The 7,917-nt window shown below is 37.0% G+C and overlaps 1 protein-coding gene across 2 annotated transcripts in view; it reads right to left on the bottom strand.

Annotated features, from left to right (window-relative positions):
* Positions 1-7,705, bottom strand: part of PELI1 (pellino E3 ubiquitin protein ligase 1) — a 28,814-nt gene extending 21,109 nt beyond the window's left edge. Inside the window, exon 1 of one of the 2 annotated variants that reach the window (XM_014532076.1) lies at positions 7,588-7,705. The gene's annotated coding sequence lies outside the window, so the exon portion shown is untranslated. The remainder of the gene's footprint in view (positions 1-7,587) is intronic. The other variant, XM_005884555.2, reaches the window with a different exon arrangement.
* Between the last annotated feature and the right edge of the window lie 212 nt (positions 7,706-7,917).

The following is a 7,917-nucleotide window of genomic DNA, read 5'->3' as shown; positions in this document are numbered from 1 at the left end:
TTTTTTTTTTTTTTTTTCTGGGCCAGCTTTAGCTCTGAGGCCTCGCTGCTGAAAACATAGATACAATGTTGCGGTCCGAGCCCGGCTGAATGGAAGCCCTTTTCTGGGGTTTTGTTTAGCTTCTTATTTGCAACATAGTATATAGTTGCTTAGAGTTGCAACTCAGAGGCTGGCAAGTTAGGCGGGGAAGGTTGGAGTCTGCAGCAAGCAAGCCTCCCTGCTCGCTTCAGTGCCTGGCTGCCTGCCGCCATCTTGGCTGACAGTTAATTTGCATATACTCACTGATTAGCCAATGAAAAGGGTAGCGGTCGTACGCCAATTACCATGTTTCTCTTTTATTAGTGTAGATAGATGTCACCCCAACAAACTCAATTAAAAAAAAAATAGTTTCACCTTCCCTTCATCCTGTGAGAATCACTGCTCTAAATCTCAAATTGGGGATGAAAATTTGTTTTTAGGAGGGAATTTTCCCTATTTTTGGTACAATACTTGCCGCATACTAAGGTATTTAACAAATGTTTTCTTACTAACATCATCATACTGATGTCTTAAAGGGCTATTATTAACCCTGTGTTAGTAAAGGCAATGGCTTTAAATGTAGCTGCAATTTCAGTATTCCATTATAACCGACAAGAGTGGCTGGGAGAGAGAATTGGATCTATCATATCATGATGGTGATTAATTATTAACATTTCTATGCATTTAGATATTTTAATAATGAAACAACCTCTCTCAAGTGAAGGAAAGGGACTGGAGCTGGGGTGACTATAGCAGTAGCTATAAGGCCAGTGCTGGGTAGTCTGACGTTTAGAGAAGTGTTAACCTGTGGAGGCCAGATAAGGAAATATCTTTTTGACCTAGGGGACCCATGTCTAGAAAAATTAAAAAGGGGTGTCAATCTGAATCAATCTTGGATAGAGGTGTATAGTGTGCTTGCACAGAATGTTAATTAGCAAAATGCTTTCACATACGATTACTTTGACTCTTACAATAGCCCTGTGAATTAGTAGGAAAGTCTTTTTAACTCAATTTTCCAGATAAGGGAACAAAGTGTGTCAGTCAGAAAGGCCAGTGGCTAGTTCAAGGCCAAACAGGTAAATTCTGGCAGAGCTAGAACTAAAACCCACATATTGATTCAGCATACATTAACTCATTAAATTTCTATCACAACTACATCAAGTATAATTATTATCTTGCTCCTAGAAGTAGTCTGGGTATTCTGATATCACTAATCACAACCTAGACAAGGTTGGGTAGAGCTGATTCCATACTAAGAATAAGAGACCTTATTAAGGGACTAGTTAGGAGAGAGACTAGAAATAGGAAGTACATCTGTGTAAAATAAGCCCTAATCAAGTTATACTCTAGTATAGACTAGTAACAACTATTCAACTATGACTAGTGCTTTTTGAGATTATTTGAACCTTTGTCACTTCCTCAATGTTCCTTGTATTTGTTAACCCTGTTCCCTGGTAGTGACCAACAATAAAAACTTCTGTAAATGAAGTGGACTGTGGGGGGCCACTGGCAAGCACATTGGGCATTTCTAAATATGTCAGCTGAACCCAGGGCGCAGGCAGAACCACGCCCTGGGGATGGTCCTAGCCAAGAGGCAAGGATGCCACTCTGTCTGACCTTTTCCAGCCCAGGTGCTAAGGGGGTGGATCCCATTATGTTGCCAGGAACTCAAGGCCCACCCAGATGTGATGTAACTTCCTGTTACTTCAAGTATATATTAAACTTACTTCCGGTGTTGGGGGCTCTGTTCATCTATCAGAGGGCAGACACCACACCCGGTCCCAGCTTCTTCTATTTCTGTGTCTTGTCTCATTATTTCATTTTTCCTTAATCCTCGTCGCGTTCTACTCAAGATTCATGAACCCCCGTTCTCTCTTTTGGTGCTGGTCACGGGAAAAGAGAATGTTCCCCCATAGTGGACTTTGCATGTTCATTTAAAAAATGGGGAAGGGAGAAAGGAACCCAAGAGGAAAAGCAGGGTATTACACTAAGGCAAATCCCTGGGTACCATCAGGAAGAAACACCTATTAGAATTGAGTTCAGACAGCCTAGGAACAGAAGGCTTCATGTACTCCCTGCGAAGTGACAGCCAAGACAAAACTGCAGGGCATTGTTTAATGGGGGGTTAAATACAACTGCACCACCCTACCCCAAAATGATCACTAATTCCCCACATCTAGAAAGTGTATTTTAAAAGACACAACAAAGGATATGTTTATTGTTCCTGCAATCCTTTTAGATTACCAAAGTTCCTAAAATGATGATATGCTTCTCAGAAAGCAGAACTAGAAATTCCCCTTGGTTTAACCATTAAAACCTTGAAACAAAACTGCAGAAAACACCAAATTCAGTGGGATTAGATGGTTATTTGGAACAAAAACATTGGATAGAAGTGTATTCATGGGAAATTCTATCATTTTCTAAAGTCAGCATCAACCTGGCAGTCAACTCATGCTTATGCTACCCTTTTCTCAGAGTGGCTAACACTGGGTTCTGTCTCTGTGCCAAGCACTGTTACAAGCACTTTACATGTATTAACTGATTTACTTCCCAGAACGATCATGAGACAGAAACTGTTACGAGCCTCATTTTATAGATTAAGAAAACGTAAGTTTACAATTCAAACTCTAGTCAACACTCTGGAACTGCTGAAAATATGAGTAGGGGGGAGTGTGAGGGAGAGGAGAGAACTACTTTGGGAAACAAAATTAAACAACGAACAAGAAAATACCTCAATTCTTTTCCTACTATGTATAAAGTATTAAAGAGCAAAAGATTACATAAATGCTATTGCCCTAACATGGGAATAAACTTCTGTAATACTAACTATTTTAATTTTCTCAATAATTCAATCAATCATTTAAAGCTGTTTAAAAGTACCTTGGATAAAATTTAAACTTGGAAAAAAATGAATAAAATAAAAAATTTTCCAATTTAAATCTATACCAACTTATGAAATAAAAAATGGAACACTGAATCCATGGTTGTATTTTTATATCCCAGGAGTAAACCATATTAATTTTATGTAGATTATGGGACCTTCCAAAAAAAGTATTGTGTAATGTATTGTGAACAGGTAAATCACTTCCAGAAATAGAGTAATATGGGCTTTCTTTAGTCCTTATAAAACAATGACCAAATTATATGGATTAAAAAAAAAAGGCAACAACAATAGCCTCAAAGTATCTACCCTAAAAGACTTATTAATTATACAGGTGACAACAGTAACTTCACAGTGGGGGAAACCTGGAAGACATCACCTTAACCACTGACGGAGCTTAATATTATCTGTAACGAGACATTTTGATATGTATCTTCTATGATGCACTGGAGACACATCAGTTCTGTGGTACGCTGCCAAAAAATGCATAACCCCAATCTAGTCATGAGAAAACACCAGACCAACCCAAATTGACAAGTGTTCTACAAATAACTATCAGTACTCATTAAGGGTGCCAAGGTCATGAAATATAAGGAAAGACAAAGAAATCCTCAGATTGGAGGAGTTTAAGGAGATGCAACAACTACATGGGATCATGAACTAGATACTGGGCCAGAAAAAGGACATTAGTGGAAAACTGGTTAAATCTGAATATGGTCTACAGTTCAATACTACAGCTAATAATATTGTACCAATGTTAATTTCCTAGTTTTGATAAATATACTCTGGTTATACAGATTGTGAAGCTGAGTACATTTTATATATATCCTATATAATCCTATATAATAAAAGCCTAATATGCTAAGTGTCTGATCGTTCGACCAGTCGTATGACATGCACTGACCAACAGGGGGTAGATGCTCTGACGGGTAGGTTAGCTTGCTGCTGGGGTCCGGCTGATCGGGACTGGGTGAGATGGGTTGGACACGCCCTGGAGCCCTCCTACGGTCCTCCCCGGCCCCGATCGATTGTGCACTGGTGGGGTCCCTCGGCCTAGCCTGCGCCCTCTCGCAATCCAGGACCCCTTGGAGGATGTCGGACTGCTGGTTTCAGCCTGATCTCCACAGGCCAGGCCAAGGGACCCCACCGGCACACAAATTAAGTACATATATACATATATGTACTTAATTTCTTTTATTCCCCATATTTTCTGTAGGCTAAATTATTTCAAAATAAAAAGTAATAATAATAATAATGGAAAACAAACAAAATAGGCATTTAATAAAAGGCATTAAAATATGAATTCAAGATTCAAAGTTTGCTTCCTTTCAGCCTTCTCACCGCTTAAAGGTGCAAGATTTCCAAGCTGTATTTGGTCCTGTCAAATCACAGTGCCTGCCAGGTCTCATGTCCTCTCTCTTGATGTAAAACTGCACCTTCCACAGCCCCTTTGGTCAGGAGTGTTACTACACAAGTGTGGCCACTCACTGGACTGAGCAATACCTGAACCAAAGTGATTCACCAACATACTGAGCAGAATTTGATAGAACCATGCTTCATGGGTTTTTCTTTGGGGAATTACAAAAGTTATGATATAAGGGCAATTTTACTATTGAATGTTGTAGATAGTTTTATTAGAAAACACTTTGTATATGTAATTATATCACAGCTTCTGAATTAATGCTGTATACTGAAATCTTTAACAGTATTTGAATTTATTTGAATTCCATCTACCTAACTACATGAATCCTAGTCTTAAAGAATTTATGAAAGGGAATGGAAAGGGGAGCTAGGAGGAAGAAGAGTGAGGAAGCAGCAGCGCTGGGTAATTTTGATACCTTTCATTTTAAAAAGCAAGAAAGTGAAACACTTTTCTGAATTATTCACTAATTATTTCATTTGTGATAATGTTTTCTTCAAACTACAAGAGACACTTATAAAGGACTAAGTAAGTTATGAGTGTACCTAGGGCCAACTCTGAATTATCAGATCTCTAAAACTAGCTCTGTAGGCACATGATTTTCTCATCTTATAAAATAACGACAGTATTTCCCACACCTCATAGAATTTGTCATGAGGACTGAATGAGAACAAAGCTGCACTGAAATTTGGATGCTGAGCCATCTGCTTGGTCCACTCACTAAATACACAAGTCATACAGAGACTTGTGGGTCTCTTGAAATTATTCAAACTGTGAAAGTTAAGCCAGTGATTTTCAAGGAACAAATGTAATGTAAAACAAAAAAAGTATTTTTTAAGAATACCTAGTATATATTTAGTCATACAGAGTATTATAGGTCCTAATAATACTTCATTAATTTATAGTGATCACTTAAAATTTAATTATTTTCTCAGAGATTCATCTTTATTTTTCAGTATCTAAACAAATGTTATAATCTGTTCTTTGTAGTAACTTCAACACCATATAGTTAATTCTACTTTTTCTACTGCTCTTAATACATGACAGGCCCTGAAATATAACCAAAGGCCTCAAAAATCATTGCAATTTGTTTAAAGGTTGAGTGCTGCATAAATGTTTGATTCTCACTAGCACATCTAAATAAAATAATATTTAGTATATGTAGTCCCTGCTCTTACAGGGACATTAAGTCTTCTATAGTTTCACAATTCCATTATAAGCTCTATTTAAAAGATATGGGGGGAAATGTAGTCAAAAATTCAAATTACAATTGAATCTCCAATATTGTTTCTAACCAGTAAAGTTAGCTACTGACAGGGAAATCACCATAAACAAAATTATTTCACCGTGGCCCGTGTTCTCAGTGGTTGGAGCGTTAGCCCATGCACCAAAGGGTCTTGGGTTCAATTCCTAGTCAAGGGCAAGGACCTGGGTTGCAGGTTTGATCCCTGGTCCTGATTGGAGGGTGTGCGGGAGGCAACCAATTGATGTGTCTCTCTAACATCTCAATGTTTCTCTGTCTCTCTGTCTCACCCTTCTTCCCTCCCTTGCTTCTACTCTCTCAAAAAAATCAATAGAGAAAAATATCCTTGGATAAGGATTTAAAAACCCACAAAACAAACAAACAAAAACTTTTTCGCCTGACCATAGTGGCTCAGTTGGTTGAGCATCGTCCTGTGCACCTGAAAGTTCTATTACCGGTCAGGGTGCCTACAGAAGACAACCAATCAATGTTTCTTTCTCATATTCATCTTACTCTCTCCCTTCCTCCCTCTAAGCATGTTCTTGGGTGAGGATTAAAAATAGAGAATAATAACTATATCTAATCTCACCAATGAACAAAAGTTTCCTCTTATGCGAGTTCTAGTTTTCTCTTTGGTTCATGAAATGTTCTGAAAAGGAGCAGCTGATCTTTCTTTGACCAAATCATAATGTTTTCTCCATAAATTTTTATAGCAGCAATTTAGAGATATTGTATGTGGGAGGCTTAGAACATCTATTTTTTAGCAGAATGAATATTTTAAATCACTCAGTATGGTATTCCCATTTAACTATTTTCATTAGAAAAATGGTACATACATATAGCTTGGATATTTCTACAAACATTCTCTCTCCACTCTAATTATTGTTGTATTTTCGCATTACAAACACTCCAATTAAGTAAATAGTGATCAATTTAAATTACGATCGTAATTTGCAACTTTTCTCATCACTGACACTTGCCTTTTCTACATATACAGAAGAGAGTATTTCCCCCTCACAAATCGATTAGAAAATGATAAAGACTAAACACACAGTACTGGGCAACATGTCAGTGTTCTAGCAAGCAGATTCAGTTTTTCATGAATTTCCTATAGAAAGAAAAATAATCTCAAGTATATATTTTCTTTTAATAAAAATAAAATGACTCAGAAAAAAAACAACACTGCTGGGGACGATCATTGTTCATTTTTTAGCAGGAAGAGATGGTTCCTCTGCCCCCATAAATCACCAGATCTAAAATCATTAAATCTCTTCCCACCATATCAGAAGAACAACAACAAGATATCCAGGTAGAAATATCACTTAAAATTCTTATAAAGCAAGACTCTCAATATTTTTAAAATTCTTTATATTTTCCCTTACCTTCTGAAAATGTTTAAATATTAAACTGCAGTTATCCCAAGGCCTAGATCTCTTTGAAAGCAACTCAGGAGAAGATTTATGGTTAAAAAAACTAGACTCTGAATAAACTGTTAACAGCTAGCCAAAATACAATGACAGCACCGTCATGCTGGCTACCAAGTTTCTTCAGAGAGCAATGTAATTCTCAAATTTAATAATTGAAAAGAAAGCAACAGATAACATTAAGTTCTAAAATATGTAAAAAAGAACAAAACAAACAAAAAACCCCACACTAAATACTGTAGCTTGGATTGGAAAAACATTACAAGGGAAGAGTTTTCAGTTTCCTGTCGACAGGCAATCAACACCCAGTTATTTTTCTTATGCTTTTTTTAAGACTAATTATGGAGGTGAGAGTAACAGTGTAAAGCCTCCCTAAATACACAAAAGCCTTTGGAATTTAAGATTTATTCAATCTTTTCCCTAAAACGGAAAATGCAATTCATACATTACAAATGTCTAAAGCTGAATGTGAAAAAAATGTGAAACAATTAAATATAAATGATCTGATTAATTATGATTCAAATCATTCCTTTTACAAACTTACCTGGAACCTTGAAGCCCTGACAATGTTACATTTAAAATTAAGCCACAAAACACCTACCTCTTTATTCCATCGCTATCACAAGCTAGACAAACAACCTTCTCACCAGAGGATAAAATCCAGATAGTATTTAAAGCATCTCCCAATTACACTTGGAATCACACAGTGAATAGCTGTCTGCTCAGTGTTCTTTCACTTAAGCATCTCATAATGTGTGTGGGTGAGCCTGTGTTATGCAAAATAGGTAAACACTATATAATTCTAGATTCTATTGGCTGAAGTAAGAATTCACTTCTCTCTCACCTCCTCCTTAAGGAAGTCTGTGGCCCAAAAGGGAAGAAACGGAAGTAAGCAAGAAGCACAGAAAAAATTCTAACATGGGCTTATTCT

The sequence above is a fragment of the Myotis brandtii genome, unplaced genomic scaffold (genome assembly GCF_000412655.1).
Source record: "Myotis brandtii unplaced genomic scaffold, ASM41265v1 scaffold84, whole genome shotgun sequence".
Classification (NCBI taxonomy): domain Eukaryota; kingdom Metazoa; phylum Chordata; class Mammalia; order Chiroptera; family Vespertilionidae; genus Myotis; species Myotis brandtii.
Note: the sequence above shows the minus strand (reverse complement) of the source record. Positions and strands in the feature narration are given on the sequence as shown.